The following is a 21,399-nucleotide window of genomic DNA, read 5'->3' as shown; positions in this document are numbered from 1 at the left end:
TCCCTCAGCTTTTTGCATAACATTTCCACTATTATGAACTCTAGCCCCCAGGAAGGAGGTTTTCATCTCAGATCTCTCCCTCCTTCTTATGACCTGAAGGCCCGCTCTCCCACCTGCCTCAGGAACTGATGGGCAGGGGCAGGGAAGGCATCTCTCCCCACCCCTGTACCACCACATGTCAGATGGGAATACGGACAGCTCCCCCATGGTCATGACTTTGGGGCTGGCTCACCTGCTCCTCTGCCATTGGGTTAGCTCAATTGTGCTGCCCAGGAAAGCTGCAGAGCCTGCTCTCAGCAATGCTGTAGCTGGTGGGGTGCAGGGGCAGCTCTCCCACTTAAAAAAAATCCTAACTTTATCCAAAGCACGATTCCCTTGGTTCCAACTCTCGGGAGCTACCTATATACTTGAAACCACACGTTTTAAGCCTGAAAAACATTCGTGATTCAGAAAAACCATTTAGAGACTAATTCATGGCTATACGGTACTGAAGTTTCACAATGGGCGTGGTACCATGGACCCATATGCCATAGACAGGTGTTTAGCTTTCCTTGAACATTAATCACCATGACAACTAGGTATACAGCCTGTAATTGTGCCCTTAATGCATTGTTAAATGTACACAACTCAAGTAACAGTTAATTTCATTAATTACTAATTTCTAACTGTGATTTATAAAGTAAGATGAAGTTCTCAATAAGAACAGAATGCTTTCCAAGTAACCTCTGTTTTCCTTAATTTATATAATTACGCTTTGAAATGTGGGCATCTTCGTGGCTGGACCAGGATTTCCTCGCACAGGCTGCTTAGTCACCTCCTTTATTTCTGCTGTGTATGAAAAGGTACAAGTTGTTCCTGAAATCCTGTCCTGCCTTTCTCCATTAAGTCTATCTGTTTGCCTCTTGCTCAGCTGGTTGAGGACCTGAGGCCTCCGTCTATCTTCTTTCTAAAGCTCCAACTACTTTTCAAAGCAACCACAAACTGAAAGAGAAAAGGTTGACGCTTTTACTTTTTCTCCTTCAAATTAATGTTCTGCTTTATTAGTACTCTCTTCATGTTTTGGAGTATCTGTACTTCATTGCTAACACTTTCAAGATTTTAAGAACACTCTCCCAATGACATGCAATTCACTCTTAAAAGAAAAACATCAAAACTTGATTAAACAAACAGTAAGTTTTAAAAATAGCCATGCAGTGACTTATCTTTCCCACATGGTAAAATCACATCAAGTGCCTGTCAGTGTGTATACTCAGACTAGACTCTTACAAACTGGGGGTCTCTTTTTCAGGAGCCTGACCTGGCTACTTGGTAGTGGGAATTGTATTAACACAATTGCTGAGATCTGGATCACTGAAGAAGTAACACCTCAAGAATCACTTCCTCATTCTAGCTTTTGTCATTAGAATCTGGATGATATCTTCTCTATCATTAAAAAAATAAAGAGTAAAATCAAAGATATAAATAAAATTAAGTTCAATGCATCTTCTTAAAAGATGCAGTGTTTCATTCTCCCACAAAGCCTGTGTAGTGGGGGACCAGCGTGGAAAGATTGTCATAGTCTTGTGTTTTCCCAACCCATCCCAACTCAAGATCATGGCATCCTAAACTAGAAAATAAGCTTCCCCAGTACTAATCCTTCTGATTTAATATGGATCTCACCAACTAAATTTTACCTTGTCCTAGAAATACGGGTATACGACTGTAGACTCTTTACTCTCAGTTACCCAGTACCTTGTATTTTTAAGAAATTATTACACATGGCTGGTTCTGGCACACACTGTAATTTCTTCATTTTTGCATAAGCCAGAGAACACAGCAGAGACCCATGGAGTCATTAAGAAAACAGGTTTCTGTTATTTCTGAGGACTTTGGCTTGTACAAGGATTCACATTTTTTTTTTAATCTGCATGCTTTGGTTGGAGCAACTTGACAAATCTGACCTTCTGACTGCTGAATTCCCACACAGCCCATTCTGGGGCACTGCCAGTTGGTCTGGTCTGTCTGTCTAGCCAAGCAATAAAATCATATTCTTCTTCCATCCCATACATTCTTCCTCCCTAGTACATAGTTTCTTTGTCTCTGGCTGCTACCTTCTCCACCTATATGACTGTTTCCCCTTTCCAATATGGTCTGTTTTAGGGACCCAGGAAAGAGCTGTTGGTTGTGGAACTCAATCTTTGCTATGGAATTTCAATTGGAAAAAAAGGAACCTACCTCAGCCTGCAACACAGAGTCATCTAGAAGCTTGCAGGACTTCATAAGTAATTCAAAATTTTAGGTGGAATATGGTTTGTTTTGTAATATAACTGTGAAGCTTGTGTCTGCACTTACTCTCTTAAAATGATCATTTAATATTATTCAGCTAATGGGAGCCAGCTTTTAAAGAATTAATTATTTACTGCCTTACAGATTTTGTTAATGAAAGGATAAAATATCTATGTGAATTCAATTAAAATAAGAGAGTTGGGTTTTAAAGCTATCCATTCCAATTGAAATTTGTGTCCAGCAATATGATTTTTCTCTCTAAGTATATGCCTTGTATTTCTTCTTCTAAGGCACATACAGAAGGACCCCAGTGACAATAGACATTTGTTACAGTGTGTTTCTATTAGCTATCCACTTAGGCAATAAGGATGCTTCCTTGGACTGGTCAGAATGTATGCAAAAATGATATCTTTGTTGGGATATTACCCTAAAAGAATAGCTTTCTTATTTACAGAAGAGAGTAGCTAACCAAAATAATACAGAAACATAATCCCATATTTCTTCTGTTACTATGATGTCACAGGTATGTAAAATGTCACTCAAATGATGATATTTATTATTTGTATTTGAGATGTCTCATTGGGGAAGTAATAATAATTAACACTATGGATATCCACTAGTGACATTTAAGTGTTCATTCTACTAAGAGATTTGTACTATTATTTAATTTGTCCCTGAGAAATCCTGCAGTTTACAAACTATTGCCTTCCTTATTGTATACATTAGAAAATTAAGGTGCAATGAAGTTAATAATAAATTTCACAGGATTAATACTAGTATTTGACCTAGACAGAATGGTGTGAGTCTTTCCACAACACCCTTTCACACACACATTCATGCCACAGTCATTGCCAACCCCAAACCTCAAACATGACTGGACTCAAGAATATTTTGTAAAGGTTTCTCTTTACTCAAAATAATTTACCATATTGATCTTGTAAGTTGTTACTTATCCTTCAATGTATGATTCGTGTATCACTTCATCTACAAGGAGGTCCTTCACTTTTCCAAGCACAACTGTAGTTTCTTCCTCTAGAGTTCTATGGTGTGTTTGTGTGTGTGTGTGTACATGTGTGTGTGTGTGTTTGTTCAGTCTTACACCGCTGATCTCTATATCAAGAAACAGATAAATGTAACTTCGGCGTCGGAGATCTTATACATTCCTAATTAAAGGAAGCTTGTTGATTTAATACAGTCTGTGAATGGGCAATCGGCCTTTTTTTAGTACTTTTCAACTATGCTGGTTGCAGGACATTATCTGAAATAAAAACAAAGAAAAATCTATAGTAAAACTCTACATCATCATCCATGCCCTTATTGTTATTTTTAAATATTAGTTTTTTGTAGATTACATTTGACATATTTGCTTAATTCGGAGATCCACTCCACTTTCACAAGTAATGTCCTATTTAAAATATTTTTAGAAAAATCATCAAGTCCAATTTGTGCTGCCCCTATATTCTTTGGGGCAAGGCCATCTCCACAATGGCGTTGACTTGTCATACCCTTAAGAAAACTGTTCTTCCTCTTCCAGATAACAACAATTGCAACAGTGTCTCAGCTAAGAAGGGACTTAGTTTCTCCCTCCTCACTTCAGGCTAGGACTTTGTCTGGTTTTAGCTGGTGTGGGTCTTGTGCACGCTCTCACAGATGCGGTAAATTCACGTGTACCACGGTGCTATCAAGTACAGAAAGTGCAGTTTCTTTAAAGATGTTCCCTACCCCTGGATCTTGAGATCTTTCTGCCCTCTCTTCCACAATGATCCCCAAGGCTTGAAAGAAAGAGGGTATGACATAGATGTACCATTTGGGGATGAACACTCCAGTCTCTTATTTTCTGCTCTGTGATCACTTCTGGGCCTCTTTGCTAACAGTCATTTGCTACAGAAAGAAGTTTCTCTGATGAAGGCTGAGAGATGCTCTAATCCATGGATATAGCTGGAAGTCATAAGGTGTCAGTTCAATACTATGCCTATTTAGCACAGTAATAGTACTAGGTCTTTTCCTGATACCTATGACCTGTCTAGAAACACTTATTGGCTCTGATGACACCAGGCATGTGTTCCATGTTACAGAGCAGACTTTCTAATCAGAAGGTGGTTATTTACTCCCATGGTATTTGTGCTACTACCACATCAGTGAGCATATCTTGCCAGGTTAGTCGTTATTATAACTGCAGGGTTACCAGGTGGGTAAGCCTGGTGAGTATATTTCTTCTATATTAAGCTACATAGACCATTCAAGCACCATGAAAGATACCCGGTAATAAGGCTTTCAAGACAGTGCCAGCTTGATTTCTCTATGTTCTGTGACTAAATTATATATGTATTTAGCAATTGGGTTTGACTGTCAAGTTCTAGAGGGTAACTAAGACCAATGATATCTTGTATATAATGCTTGTGGGTCTGTGGAATCCACTGGCCAACAACTTCAAAAGAGGTAACCCATTCCTAGCACTGGGCTTTGTACCTGTTAGCCTGTGGGGTGTAGTAGGGGCACTGGAGCTCCACTACAGGATGACTCCAAATTTATTCTGAATATAAACCCTGAAGTGAACTATGCTGTTGACATGAGCATGGCCATGTCAAGGACCACAGAGCCTCAGAACCTTTCTTCTTAATCCAGCTATAACTAATAATCTTGCCTCCTCATTTTTTGTATGTAATAACCCTGTCTCCTTGTTCATCTGTATGCAAAACTCTACTTCTCTATTCAATCTATAGCACCACATGGAATTTCTGGGGTGTTTCTTTATCAGAGATGTCAGACCACCCAGTTTTCTGTCCATGTGTCCATCTGTCTGTCATTCTTCATTCCCTACAAGCCCAGTCAGTCCCACCCCTGAAAACAGTATGTGAATGCAATATACATAATATGTATGCATATATATGCACATGTAAATTCATATATACATACATAAATCTATTTTAAATAAGTACAAAAGAAAGAACTTAGAATGAAATAATTGTTCTCTGCCTTCACAGAAACAGCAGTCGGCATAGAAACTCATGATGTGAACTTCTGTAGGGAAGATCATGGCAGGCTGTTTTTCCAACATTTGGCACAACTTGTTTCTCTTTCCTTTGTAACTCAAGATTTAAAGACAGACAAGTGCTGTGCCCTGTACATGGATGACCTGAGGTCCTCCCTCTAAGGCTGCGGTCAATTCTCTAAATGTTCAACATGAAATGTTACTCTTGATTTTGGCTGCTGTTTTTTAATTGACACTTCAAAATCCTAAGCTGGTGAACTCTTGTTTGAAATGAGTTTTAACTGCGTCACTGTGAAGAGTTCTTAGATTCCTAAGAAGAAGGTATATTTAAAAACAAGGTACCTGGCAGGGGGTACACCTTAAACGGGCTCAGTCATGTTTTCTTGCCACCTAAAGGCACTGTCTTCTTCAGGATAGACTTCTCTCACCTATAAAATCTGATGGAAGTAGACAAGCTTTCAGCAGTGATCTGGAGGAAGAAACTGGTTACATACAGAGTGCTTGGAGCAGCATTTGACTCCTGAGTGCCACATGCATAATTACTGTCACTAGCATGTCATTTAGAAGTCTATGTGCCCACATTAAGTTAAAACAGTTCCTTTCAGATATGTTAAAATTCTGGGTCCACCACTAACTGAATATGATAAGATGATAATATAAAACAATTTTTAAACCCTTATCCAAAATAATATTTATCATGTTACTAAAAATTCATTGTATTATATATTATGTAAAGACTACATAAGAAAAATCAATTTTGAAGTTAGCAATAAGTTTTTTTCTCTTTCTTTTGGACAATGTTTCTATATGACACCAAATAGTAAAAAAAAAACAAAAAAAAAAAAAACAAAAAAAAACATTGTTTTGTGGGAGAATTTGCCAACAGAAACCTTTGAAAGACCCTGAAAACTATTTTCCTGCACTTCTGTGATTCAGATGTGTTTATAATCAATAAATAAAAATATGGCCAATTTTAATCCTATAGAATTTAATGAATCTAATTAGAAAGTAGACAGCATACTTCAAGATGCTCACTGGCTCCTAGCAGTAAAGGGAAGAGGACCACAGTGGTCCTGACCTATCTTGAGCTCAGAAAAATAGTCACCTCCACACACAGAGCAAAGGAAGTGAGAAGACACAGCTCTTGTCACTGCAAAACACTGTATTGGGATGTTTAATAGAATTGATCCCATTCCTAGTGCAGACATTGAAACAAAGATGAAGGGTTAGGAGTGTAGCTCAGTTAGTAAAGTGCTTATCTGAAATGCATGAAGCCCTGGGTAAGACCGTCAACACAAGCAGTGACAAAACCAGGCCTCAAGACATGCGCCTGGAATCCCAGCACTGCGGAGGTGGGATCAGGAGGATCAGAAGTTTGCGGTCGTCCTTGACTATGTAGTCGTCAGAACTACAGTCTTCCTTCATTTTTTTTTCAGTTAAATAAAATGAAAAGAAATACTGTGATGGTGCAAGCTGTAACACCGTCATTCGTGGAGGCAAGACAAGCAGAAGCACCACATCTCAGCCCTTTAGCCAGCAGCTACTATCTTATGTTCAAACACCAGGCATTGCTTGCCTCAGCACCAATGCTTCTAAATCATTTTACTCTCATGGTGTCCTTCAGTGTTTTACAGAAATAAGTGTTTTTCTTCAAGAAAGAGATTTTATCTTGGAGTTAACTTTAAAACTGTTTTTTTTTTTTCCCATGTAATGACTACTCAAGATACATCACAGTGAATATCAACCTTTTCAAGACAAGGTTTCTCTGTGTATCCCTGTCTGTCCTGGGACTCGCTTTGTAGATCAGGCTGCCTTCAAACTATCAGAGATCTGCCAGTCTCTGCCTCCCAAGTGCTGGGTTTAAAGGTGTGCGCCCCTACTGTCTGCCTCATAATGAGTTTTATCTTAGACTTCTGTTTCAAGACACTTAGTTGTTGTTTACCTTTTCAAGCATTTCTCTAAGAAAGCAAGGGCCCTGCTTTTGTCTATCTCCCATTCAAGCAGAATAACCAGCCTAATTATATGGCACTGCACACAAGTAACCATTAAGGCAGAGTTTAGTAACAACATTATCAATTTTAACCATAGTTTTACTTTACAGTAATTATTGTGATTGGAAACCACACAAATCAAGAGAATGAAGGGGAAGATGCACAAGCATCTGGCGTGCACACGTCAAAGGTCTTCCCATCGTAGGAAACCTATTAGGATACGTGCAATGGACCATTTTGTGAGTCCATGTATTCTTTTGTTCCTGTTTTCTATACTTAATGTTATTAGAGCCTATTATATCTGGACCAAGGGCATGTGTCAACAGTTGAAGTCATTTTCCCTGTTGGTCACAGCTGCAGCTTGAGGTTATTTGTGATGACCCCATACTTAAAAGGTCACCGTAAAGTGACCTTCACCTTCCAATAATATATTCAAAGAACTAATGTGCATTTAAGTGGAAACTGGGCAGATGGCAGTATCAGTCACATATAAGTTTTTGTTATATATGGAGGTTGGTGCTCTGTTCTAGTCTAGATGGTGCATTTATATCAATAAAATATCCCCACAAGCAGAGTTCTAGGACACCTGAGAGGTCTTCACATAACTTTGCACTAAGAAGGCAAAGAATACTTAGGAATTTTGTAGAGTCGTATGAATGGGATCAATAAGTGACTTTGCTTTGTTGGTGGAGACTTGTTCACATGAGAAGAATGAGAAGATTAGAGAGGAACGAGTCTTTCACTCAGTTAATCGATCTTACAAGGTACTCTCTAATATCCCTGACCCAGCGCTGCCTGCAGAAGATTTCTTTGTGAGCAAGGTAGTCATGCTGCAATAGCTACTTTGCAAGGCTTAGGGAAAAATTCGAAGACCAAAGCGCATGGGACAACTCCAGCACATGGTTCAACCTGGAAGCATGGTATAAGTTTTGAGAAAAATACAGCACACTCGGGAATGCTGACTTGTGAAAATATGAATCCAGAAAAAAATTCCAAAAGCAAGTCAGTTTTCATCAATGACTCCTCAAAGTCTCTGGGAATAGTTTTATGTCTCTAGAACTGAAAATTAAATGTTCCCATCCAAGTAGGAAGACTGACCAAGAGCTGGCATGTCTGTCCTTTATGCAGCCACCAGAATATTTTGTTCATTGCCCATGAAGAACAAAGCCAGAGGACTTGGGACCACAGAGCAGAGGAGCCACATTGAAACAATGAACTGAGGAGTTTGTCTACAAAATGTCAAGACTCAGTATCCTCCACAATAGGTTGAAAGAACCCATAATTAGCTTTTTCAGTAAATATATTCAAACAGTCTTATTTTGGGAATTTAGTCACCCCCAAAGAAAAACCTAAGGACACTAAAACCAGGGCTTCCTTCAGTAGCAACCCAGCCAGATCACCCTAGAATGAAAAGACAATTGAGCCTTTTCTTGCACAGTTATAAACTAGATACTCAGAAGACAGTAACAGATCACACAGGTTTCAGGAAGGAATTTAATTGAACAGGCACAAAAACAAATAGTAACCTGTTCTAGAAAATAGAGGTGAGATGAAGAAATAAAACATTGCATCAATGAGAAGAGAAGAATATATAAGAGATAACACATTTAGAGAGCAGAAACTATGTCTGGAAACTTAAATTATACTGAAGAGTTAAAAATGAAATGAAAGGTAAATATAGTGAAATGGTAGAAAGGTAGGAAATGAAAATAGATATTTTTAAAAATTGATTATGTATCCCACTTACGAATGGTAAGAATGTGCCAGCATGGCTCAACTATCTTAATGAAAGGGTAAAGTCATCCAATGAATATATGCTGAACTGGAAAATGTAAGTTTTCCAATGATACCATGGTGTGGCCTATACAGGGATAAAGACAGACTCTATTCATTGGGCAGTTTAACATGGGTGACCAAAACTTTAAATAATTCCAGAGTGTACAGATTCCATAGAAAAGCTAAAGTATCCAACTGTCAGTGGATCTCAAGAGCAATGATGGGGATAATAACTGTGCGTACAATTTAGAAAAAAATTTAAATGCAATATTTTTAATAGTTCTTTGAAAAGTTCACACAATTCCTTCATCATATTCACTTCTCACTCATATCCCTAACTTCCTGAAGCACCCCTTACCTCTCCAAACCCTCCTAACTTTTTGATCTAATTTTTTGGTCTTTTAATAACTCACGAACTGCAGTTTGCATTTCCTATATACTCATGAGCAAAAGCTATCCACTGGAGCATGGTTGGCCTACCAGGCTCCATGTCCTAATAAAAACTGACTTTACCTCTCCCAAGAAGCTGTCTGTTGTCAATAGCTCCTCAACAAGGGAGAGAGTTTATAAAACAGAATCCCCATGCTGGAATGCTAACTGGATTGATCTTGTGCAGGTCTTACACAAGCAACATTAGCCTCAGTGAGTTCTCTTTTTTTTAATCCATAATTATTTTTCTTTATTCATTTAATCTATGATTGTACTCTCTCTTTAAGGACTTTAATTTTTTAAAAAACCATTTACTTCTTTCTATATTTTTCTATACTTTTTCTTCTTTCTCCCAAGCCTACATACATTTATCCAACAGTGTGATCCATTTAGTGGTCTTTTTTTGGGGGGGTCATTATTTAATTTACTGTAGATTTTTCTTTCTTTTTTTGTGCAGGGGCTTGTCTCATCAAACAGACAGTTTCACAGGTGTCCTCTCTGACCTCCAGCTTTACAAACTTCCTACTTCCTCTTCTATGATGATTCCTGAACCTTAGGGAAGGAAAGTATGATACAGATGGCCCATTTATGACAGTGCTCTATAGACATTCATTTCTGTAAATGACAGTTGTAAGTCTCTGAATTAATTGCTATCCATTGCAATCTTATCTGATGAGGTTTAGGAGTTGCACTAGTCTATGGACATAGAGATACTTATGTAGCATGAAGTTTAATACTACATAATATAATTAACAAAATAGAACAGTAGTTTACCCCTGAGATCTATGTACTTCCTAGCCACCAGTTCTGAGAGATTTATAGTACTTGGTATGCACTCTTTCCTGTGGAGTGAGGCTTAAATCCAATTAGAAAGTGGTGGATTGCCCTCACATTTATGATACTATTCCACTCATGGGCATATCTTACTTATTACCATCCACAGGGTTCACAAATTAATAAGATTGTTGATGTATTTTCCCCCATAAGACCATCCCACATGCTAAAAGCTGACTGTTACTTAGTACTAAATTGATTTCCCCATGTCCAGTGGCCAAAGTATTTGATGTCTTCAGAATTAGGATCTGTTTGAGTTCTGGTGGTCAACTAATTGCAGTGGCAATCACCTGAATTGTTTTGCAGGTTTCTAGGACAAACCTGGTCAATATCTCAAAGAATGGCATCTCTCCCCTGGAATCAGGATTTAGGAGAACTCTTTCTAATGTAAAATTTGCAAAGTGGCATTACTAGTCATTTATGAATACAGACATACTTCACAGGACCATGATTCACTTTAAAATACTCAAAAACTTCTACCCACTTTTAACTGTTTTGCAATTTACATTGTAGTAAACGAGATAGGACAGAATTTCATAAATATGCAATTAACTACCAATTTTGCTAATTGCAAAGATGGAACTTTTTTCTTTTCTCATAAATAAAGATCTATTGCTTACAGAATGTGGGAGTATCATATCAGTATCTTTATAAAATGGTGTCATGTTGTAGTAAGATACAATAATAAACTAGTATATGGAAAGTGTGGCAAGGTTCTCCATCTTGATCTAGGCAATCTCTTGGTTACATTTGGGATTTTCATCCACTGAAGAACAGGCTATGTTTGTAGTTCAATTTAATCTGTAGTCTCTGTCTCGAAAATTCAAGATGTCTAAGCATCTTCCATCTTCTTATCCTCCAGTGTAGTTGGAAGTCCTCCCACTTAGATGGGAACTAAGTAAGCCCACAATTCTCATTCATACTAACTTCTTCTTTACTTATTTGTTTTTAATATATGGATTCATGTAGCCTCGGCTAGCTTTGGAATTGAACTTGGAACTTCTCAACCCCAGCTTCCACTCCGCAGCACTGGGGGTTTTGTGCATATGTCAAAACAGCCACTTTAGTCTATGCTTGGAATTGAACCTATCCAGGGCTTTGAGCATGAGGCAAGTTCTCTACAAAGGATCTCAACTCAAAACTGCACACTTTTTTTGAGTACAAGATATTGCTATGTATCTGGAGCTGTCATTGAGCTTATATCCTTCACCTCAACCTCTTGAGCACTGTAATTGTAGACACACAGAACAGACCCCCTTCATTATTCTATTATGAAACAGTCTCTTGGCCACACTAAAGTGCTCTCTTCCGCCTCTCTAATTATCAAATTGCATTGCTTGCAAATTTTGTTTTGTACAAAATGCTTGACCATGAGTACAGTTAGAAAGCGTCTTTGTCACCTTATAACATGGACTGCTTATTCTCTGAGTTCCAGAGATGTGTTTCGCATTTCCACCTGCTATCCTGTCAGAATGCCCTTGTCTACCAATGGTTTTGCCACCATTCTGTATTTCCATATTCTCTGATATGATGGAAGGTTCTCTAAATTTTTTATTCTCTTGTCCTGAGCCCTTTTCAGGAATCACCTTTAAAATTCCTGTAATGACAATTTTAGCTCTTCTAGTAAGTATTTCAAAATTCTTTGAACCTGCACTTATTCCTTATCTCTGAAAACACATCTGCATTTGGATGCATTTGTTATAACAAGACTTAGGTTCCCAGGACAGATTTGTGTACTAAGAACCATGTTCACATATACAGATGCATAAATGTGTGTGTGTGTGCGTGCGCTCACACAGACACATACACACACGAAATGGCTTGTGCAATTAATTATAGGGACATAAAAGTACCATAATAGACAAGTTGAAAACTCAGGGAATACCGGGAAGTTGGAAGTTTAATTCCATAATGAACCCAAATGATTCGTATGCACAGAAGACAATCCATATAAAAGTCTAAGAGCAGGAGAGAGTCAGAGTCCTTGATCAAGCACAGATGCAAAGGGAACAGATCTCCACTTTTATTTTTTTATGTTCTCTTCAAGGAGGCTAATCTCCTTTACTGCACTGATCTACCCAAATGATAAACTCATTTGGAAAGAACCTAACAGACACATAAAAATAAAATATAACGTGAGAACGCTGGGGCCCAATCACGATGTCAAAAAGAAAATGTAGTCCTCAAAGGGCAGAATAACTGCAGGATGTGACCTGGAGTGTGCTGTTTAATAAGGACAAGTTTTAACTCCTGAAACCATAGGAAATATAAGATTCTTCTTGGATAACCTTTCCTGTCTTCTCCTCTCATGGAGACTCATTTTTTGAGTATAGTACTGGAATACCCGCTTAGAGTCACAAAGTGAACAAACCTCTAAGGACTTAGGAACCCATCTACCTTTTCATTATCCTCTCCTTTTAAAGACAAGAAAACTCCATTCCTGGGGTTAAGTAACCTGCTTGATTCTCAGAGCTCCGTAATGCCAGGGGCAAAGCAGGAACTCACATCCAGTGCTTGACCTGGGACATTTCTCTACCATTTTCCCCACACAGCTTGGACTTTTAAAGTGAAAAAATAATAATAATTAAACTACTTGCCACAGTTTTGCCCAGCAACAGAAAACTTGAATGATGAAAGAAATATTGTACAAAGTAATTACTTTTAGTCATTTAGTGAAAATATCTATTACACACTGAATTACTGAATTATGCATGTCATCTAAATGTGAACCTGTTAGCAGCTTAAGGGTGGCATGTCTAAATAATTTATATTTTATACTCATAAATATTGCGAAACCTAACAATGATAGCTTATTATATTATTTCCAAGAAGTTTCTATAGATACTGTAATGTAGATGGCATGTACCTGCTGTGAATTTTTTTAAATGTGACCTTGCATTAAAATTTATTTATACATTAGTGTCTCTATAAAATAAAGTTTACTATTTTATCTCAAAATGTAAAGCAAATGGAGCACATTTAAAACATTCTCCATATGAGTAAGAATGGAATTCGAGATAGCAACACACACATGCATGCATACACACATACACACATACATACACATGCACCCAAAGTTACCTATAAGGAAGTATCATATAACTAGTTATATGCACATATATATATATATATATATTTACATACAACTATCCATTGAACACTCTACAAAGCTACATAGTATCAATAAAATTTTCCCTTTGGAAATGTTCAATATCAAAGATTCAGTGGACCAAGGAAAATAATAACATACACACACATACATACATTCATGCACATATACACACATATATACATGCACATATACACATTTACACACACACACCATGCACACATGCAAGTGTGTGCACAATCAGTCTTTCCTACATGTCTAGAGGAAACATGTTTATGAGTCAGATGGTCTATATTTTCTTTAAGAAGAGAACTCTCCTAAAATGTTCATGATATTATCTTAGGACTTATTTTAATCAAGTCTGAAATAGACAAATCTACCTTTTGGAATGTTAGTACAAATCAGGATATCTTGTTGTACAGAATTCACCATCACACCCACAGCAACTTCTTTGAAACATCAGGGTCACTGCTGGAAGGTAGCTGCAGGATTTGTGGTAATCAAATTAGAATATATTTATTTTTTATTCTAAAATTTAACTGGAAAATTTTGAGTCATACTAGTGATATCCCAAGGAATAATTTAGAATGTCACTAACTATGGCTCATTGTTTAATCAAAATAAGGATTTTTAGAGTTACATATAAGGAAACACCACACAAATATAGTAGCTATTGGAGACTCTGCAAGGGGTCACATATAATCTATAAAATGTCTCCTTGGAAAACAAAGATTCAGTGAAGAGGGGAAAACAAGAATTTTATGCATATATTACATGGATATCAAATGTTCGCCAAGTCACACGGGTAGATTCTAAGTCTGTATTCCTCTATTCAGTGCTAACTCTGATCAGTCATGGCTGGCAAGGATGAATGTTCTGAGAAACCTAGCAACTCCTGAAAGGTTTTCATGGGAAAACCCATCAGCAGAATGACTCATCTACAAAGATTCTAAGAGGGCTTCCAGCCCAGTGCACATTGGACATAGATATGTATATCTGAGCTCTGAACTACTAAAGTCAAAACAATGCAGAAAACAAAGGCCTGCAAAGAATTGTTCCTACAAATGAGTCAATGAGTCGTGTGATTGGAAAAGTGTGATGCATTGTGTCTTTATATCCTTTACACACTGAATTACAAAATCATATCTCAAAGTGCTACATCTCCCAGTATAACTGTCTCTGGAGAGTCAACTTTTAGAAGATAATTAAGATAGAGAAGGAGGAAAATAGAAGGAGGAGGAGGAAGAAGAGGAGAAGGAAGGGGAAAGTGTAAGAAGTAGGGAGAGGAAGAGCGGGAGGTAAGAAAAGGGGAGATGGAGAAGAGAGAGAGACACCTCTGAACCTATGCCAAGGAGGTGACTAAATGTATACACTATGAATATGTGGTGGCCTACAAGTCAAGATAATTGTCCCCAGAATCTAACCATCTTGGCACCCTGATTCGCAGGTTTCCACCCTCCAAAAACACAGGAGAAAAAAGAGAGAAATAGCTACCAAATCCATGGCAATTTGTGATGGCAGCTTACACAGAGAAATCAAAATAAAAATGTACTGAAGTATAGAAGCAAAGCTTGCAAATCAAAGGCAGTATTATGTAAAAGCCAAACCTGTTCGCATAAAAATTTTTCTTAATATATCTTTCTCCAATATTTTTCCTAAGCCTCACCTCTCAAAGATTTCAGCCTGTATAGGATGGGAAGGATCTTAAAACACATTGAAGGGCTTGCGAGATGACTCAGCAAGCCTCAAGGCCCCAAGTTTGATCCCCAGACCCCATATGGTAGAAAGGGTTGCCACAAGTTGTCCTCTGACCTCCAGCCATATGCTGTGTGTGTATACATATATGGGGTGGGGGGCAATAAAAATTACAAGACAAAACTGAAGGAAAAGAAAAGTGAAAATTCACTATGACTCATTTGTGTCCTATGATTACTCTCTTGGTGTCCCTAGAAGCCTACACTGGATAGTTTTAGAACCTTCTAATGAGGTTTTTTGTGTGAGACTATTCCTAGAGAGATGAAGGGTACCAAAACATAACCAAAGTGCAGAATAGCACCAATGTTCAACATGTTGAATCAAGGAGCTGTGTTTGGTTTACAGAAATACTGGTGAAGGATAACTTTCAAGAGGAGAAATGGCACAAAGAAGCTGCTTAACTAAAGCCCAGCCCCCTCAGTGACAATTCACTAAAGCTGGAAACTCAGAACACAGTGCACAGCCTGCTGGCAGCTCAGTGAATTGGAGGGTGTCCTTTGCAGGTAGCTCAGTTGGCCTGAGCCTCTCCCAGACAGTCAGCAGGTCTTGGTTTTTTCTAGGCAGTTCGGCTTGTCTCTCAGCTTCTTTCAGGCTGCTCAGTGGAGCTTTTGCTAGGTAGCTGTTTTGTTGTTGTTTTGTTTTGCCCTTCCAGTTTGTATTGTCTAAGAGTCTTTCAAGAACTCTCTTCAGTCTTTATAGACTGTATATTTTTGGGTGGGAAGAACCTAGTAAAATTGGTCAGTTTCAAGGACTTCCTGAAGCTAGTTTGAAGTTATTTTTGGGACTTCTCTGCAAGACAGAATATTGCAACCTCCAAGGAAGCTGCTACACCTTAAGGGGCAGGGAAACCTTCTGCCTCCTCCTACCACCATTCATTTTCCCTCCTTAGTAGGAGGCAAATCCAAATAGCAAAATCTTCCCCATAAGCAAATTGGAGACATTTTGCTTTATTTACTTCATGGCTGTTTTCCTTATTTGTGCATTTGTCATTCTTATTAGCCATATGCAAGGTTGATTGATACATAGATTTTGATGGCACTGTCTTCCAAGTGCTAGGGTCAAAGGCTGGAGCCATCAACTTCCAAATTAAATGCCAATTTGGAGGCCTACTTGAATATTACACACACTTTTAAAATGTCCAACTTTTAGGAATGTATCATTGTTCATCATCTAAAAGTCTATTCATAAATGCATGTTTTATAATACATGTAGTAAAATAAATTGTTCTCTTTTTGTTTTACAAATAAACCTTATTTTATGTTATTGTTTTGGGACAACCTATGCTCATGCATAAAAAAATCCAAAATCAAAATAACTATGTGAGGCACTTGTGCCAACTGCCTATCTTTGTATACTTGAATAAAAAATAAGTAAGAGTAAATAATTTTTCAAAGCATGAGTAAGTACTTATGGTAAATAAATTATGCTAGAGACAATGCTAAAGTTAGAGACAAACTGGACTTTTGCCATCTTTTCTTATTTGAAATGATGTTCTTTTATGTCCTTTTGTTTCCAACATGAACGCACAAATGCATGACTTTGGCTGGCTACTGGGATGCATGATTTCAGTAAATTTTCTCCTTTTTGTTTATCGCATGGATCATTGCAAGAGTGTGAGTTCACAGTTTGCTGCTTTCAATGTATGCTTATAATTTAAAATGCATATAAATACAGCCTTTCAAGTGTCAAACAGCTCTTACAGAAGAGAGACTCCTTTTACAACAGGAGCCCTCTCAGAGGACTGGCAGGGTAAGTTCTAGGAATAGATGTGAGTCAAGACCTCCTGGGTGCCTGTTTTGACAAATAGTGCGACAGTGTGGCCCTGCAGTTAGAACCCAGTAAAAATCTCTGCCCTGGTCCTTTGAATGTAGAATATTGCTAACCTTAGCTACACTGCTTGAGTCTTCCTTAGCGGAAGCAGAGTGTGTAAATCTACTGGATACCTACTTGAATATTGCACACACTTTAAAATATTCCAATTTTAGAAATCCCTGAGTTACTATAATACTGCCTCATTATGTTATCATAGATTAAATCTGAAATATGAAGTATTTAAAAGGAAAATACCTGGATATCAGGACACACGTTCCTATTGCTAGCTATTACAAGCATTATTCTTTCACATAGAAATGTAAACAGTACTATGACACGTACTTGCTTCCTTGAACATGGGTGTTACATGTGTGGTAACCCACAGTCACCACAGCCAAGCTGTAAGAAGCCTGCAGATGTGGAGACGGGAGTCAGTGTCTGATCGGAAAACAGAGGGGAAGGTTTAAGCTCTCAGGAAGCTTGGGTTCTAAGGGGTGGTCTGGATGGCTACAAATGGGAGGCTTCTGAAGAAAGGGTGGTTTGGGAACAGAATTCTCAACCCTGGAGGCACGAGAGACTCACCCTAAGAGCCACAGCTTCTTGAAGGGAACTAGCATGAAATTTAAGAGCACAGGGGAAAAAATGGGACATAAAATAGGAAACTGGGTTTATAATACAGGTTTTAAATAGGTTTCTCAATGTTTTTTGAAAACCTAATATGTGTTCAAAAATTTATCTTTTCTTGCTTTAGGGGGTTTGTTTGGGACAAGGGGATATATTTCATTCTTGCCTTAAGTAGGCATCCGGTGACTGCCTTGGTACCAGACTGACTCATTTCCATCCTCATCCTCGTGGAGTTAGACTGAGTGGTGTCTGTACCTGTGAGTAGGCGTCCATCTATACAAAATGCTCCGCGTGAGTGGAAAGCAGTATTAGTTATTTCAAAACTGTTCTCTCGGTCCTGATTAAAGATAAACTAAGTTTTTGCACAAGACACAAGAGGCATTTTCTTACAAAATCTCTGATGCATGTTCTCACCAGAATGTCCTGTCTTTCATGAAAAAGCCCTTCTGAGAACCCAGTTGTGCCTTCTCTGGCCTTTTTATGAAGTTTCACCCAGACAGGGAAGATCCTCTCTGCTGTCACCAGCCTTGGGGGTGTGTCCTATGCCCAGGAATACTCACTTCAAACTTTCTCTTTGCTTTTGTGTATCTGTTAAACTTCCCAACTTATTTCTTTATTTACTGAAACAAGGTCTCATTATGCTTTGGCCTCAAACTCACAGAGATCTTCCTGTCTCTGCCTCGCAAGTGTTGGGATCAAAGGATTGAGCCATAAACTTCCAACTGAACTATTATCCTTGATTTTAAAAAAGAAAGGAAGGAAGGAAGGAAGGAAGGAAGGAAGGAAGGAAGGAAGGAAGGAAGGAAGAGAAAGAAAGAAAGAAAGAAAGAAAGAAAGAAAGAAAGAAAGAAAGAAAGAAAGAAGAGATCTTTCCTCAAGGGCATTGGGCAGCCATGGATCATTGCTGTATAATTTGGCACTGACAGACATTGGAGATGACTGTGACAGGGTTTTCACATTGTTTCTGCTGATCTGATAAAGACATATTGCCAGAAAAGGTGTGGAGACCTTGGATTCCACAAAATCCACTTGAAATGAGAAGTGCTATCAAGAACAATTAGGAAGGGAGGGAGTGGGAAGGACAGTCCTTCAAATGAAAGTACAGTTCAGTGTAACAAACGTCACCCCTCAGTAGGGACTGCACACACTGTGCTTAGCCCATTCACCACGACTCTCAGCCTTAAGCTGAAACACCCAGTGCGTACCACATGACAGGCCCTAGAAGCCTAGAGAAGAGCAAATGAAAACAGATCCCTGCGTGCTCCCAGGAAAATATTCTAATATCTTTTAAAACAGGAGCCTTGCTTAAGAGACCAACACGGAAGACAAAAAGCACAGAAAATTAGTCTCCTCTATGTAGAGTAGACCATCCACGCATCACAAATCTAGAAAGCTAAGAGCAGTTGTGTTAAGTAATTTATGTGGGGATAAAAAGCTGTTTTCAGAGTACTTTTGCTGTGGAGGGTAGTGTTCTGTAAACTCATTGTATGTTTAATCTTAAGCAAAGCACTTTTGAGGGGAATTGAAAAGTGAATGCTGAACTACCTTCATCCAACCACTTCCCATCCATTCCCACCCCAGTGCCCCACACCGTCTTCCCATGGGGCTTGGTTGAGTGCTGTACAGCCTCCAACCAGCCCTGCCCACCCATCCCCACCCCCATGCCCCATCCCCACCCGCATGCCCCACACAGCCTTTCCGACAGAGCTTGGTTCACATTCCCCCTCGGCCTGGCAGATGTGAAACCTGGAAGCTGTTAGGCTGTGGTAGGCATCACCTTGGGTATTCTTCCTAGTGCCTTCTGTGTTTCAGCTGCAGTCTACAGAGGTCAGCTAATGCAATCCCACTTTGACTGCTTATTTGAATTTTGGATGCTCGGGGCCCTGAACCGATTCCCTGAATTTGTCATGGTCCTAATTTAGTTATCCACAGCTTCCTCATTAGATTTGAGGCCCTTTCAAGAGAATATTGATTACTGCAGCTCTTCATCTTCTAGTAACAGTGTACACAACTGCCTATTCTCCTCATCCATATCCTTGACCTACTAATGGATGCATGTTTCCTTTTAACCTTTTCTCGTCACAGAATTCATGGGAAAGTTATCAGATTGTAATGACTTGACCATTTAAAGCTAGTCCTTCAGTACCTTCAGGTATTAGTCTTTTGTTTCCATAAACATTTTTTTAGGACTCTCAATCCACCCCATTGTTTTTACTAGAAGTGTGTGTGTGTGTGTGTGTGTGTGTGTGTGTGTTAACTCAAGTCCAAGCATGGCATTGTGTGGCAATACCTGTTATGCTCAATTTATCCCGCTTGTGTTTTTCTTTCTAGAAGGAGTGTGCAGTGGCATCTCATTTGTGTTTTAATGAAGAAAGCTTGCCTGAAGACAAGAAACATAAAACAGCCACACTAGCCAGCCTTACAGACCAGGCAGCAATGGCATACACGTTTAATTCTAGTAGCCACACTAGTTTATTATAAAAGTGGGGCAATAGTGGTACACATCCTTAATCCCAGAACTAGAGAGTATTATAAGATGGGAGGGGACAGTTCTTAGTATCGGTCTCATTCTGAGGTTTCCTGGGGGCAGGATCGCCATTTTTGTACTGACGTCAAGGTAAGATCCAGGCACTGCTATTCTGACCTTCAAGTTGAACCCCAATTTTTGTCTCTGAGCTTTTATTAATTGTGCTTCAGTGGTGGCTGTGAGAATGCTTGTGAACTAAAATGTGGAACTTTTTCTAACTAAACGAAATAGACAAATGGGAATGTTAACGCAGAAATCCAAGTAGTCTACTTTTTAATGTGGTTATATTTAACAATCTGTACTGTCACCAAAAAGGGAAAGATACATACGTCATACATGAATATCTCCTTCCCATGGTTCATTAGCCCATTAGTTCATTGACAAAGTGTTTGATAGCTAATCCAAATAATCCAAGAATTGTTCTAAATAGTGCAGTAAAGGTCAACTTGTCAGCCATCATGGAGCCTAGAGTCTGTTGGTGATACATCCTAGAAAAGAAGCAATTGCATCATGGCATTATAGGGATTTTGATGAACAAGAACAGAACAGCGAAGGTCTAGAGAAGGGACACTAGATGAAAGAAGTGACAGAAAGACCTTCCTGAGAGCAAGTGACATCCAGCTGTCACCAAACAAGTGACAAACCGTCTGCTGATCAGTTGAACTTAGCACAGTCAAGAAATGAGAGGAAGCCAGGTAGGTGGATGAGCAAGGTCACTTGGCATGGGACAGAGGAGGCTGGGGAATAATCAGGATGTCCATTCTATAGGTTCACCAAAGGAGGACACGGGAGGGGGGGGCAATTGGAGCAACAGATCCTGTAAGTGCTGGCTTGGCGTACCTGTGAGCTCCCCTCTCAGGTTTCTGGTAGAAATGAATCCATCACCAACAGAGGGTTTGGTTTGGAAATGTATAAGTTAGTAGATAAATGTATTTAAGAGGCAGCTGAAATTTCCGATTCCCTGGGTACTTTATCAGAAACATCTTTGACTTCTTTCTTTCTGCTCATTTATAATTCGTTCATTCATACATGTCCACAGCTCCCCTTCTCAACAAGTTTCAAAGTTATAAGCCTAATACTGTTTCGTAGGTGAGGTGACTTTGCCATTCTCATCATTCATCTCTAATTGCTCTGTGCTTTTTCAGGCGTAAGTTGACGCAATTGAAAATGCCACAGCTTGCCCTAACATACAGCACAGAAAGACAAACTAGGCTACAGCCTTACATTAAAAGAGCCGCCTCTATGGAGCTTTAATTCCCTGGGCTTGTCAAAAGTTGTTAAAACA

General features: G+C 38.8%; 1 protein-coding gene across 2 annotated transcripts in view; it reads left to right on the top strand.

Annotated features, from left to right (window-relative positions):
• Nucleotides 1-21,399, top strand: part of Hs3st5 (heparan sulfate-glucosamine 3-sulfotransferase 5) — a 264,834-nt gene that overhangs the window by 132,067 nt on the left and 111,368 nt on the right. The window lies entirely within an intron of this gene.

The sequence above is a fragment of the Alexandromys fortis genome, unplaced genomic scaffold (genome assembly GCF_014885135.2).
Source record: "Alexandromys fortis isolate MF-2015 unplaced genomic scaffold, M_Fortis_MF-2015_v1.1 scaffold_14, whole genome shotgun sequence".
Lineage (NCBI taxonomy): Eukaryota > Metazoa > Chordata > Mammalia > Rodentia > Cricetidae > Alexandromys > Alexandromys fortis.
This window is presented reverse-complemented; position numbering and strand designations above follow the sequence as displayed.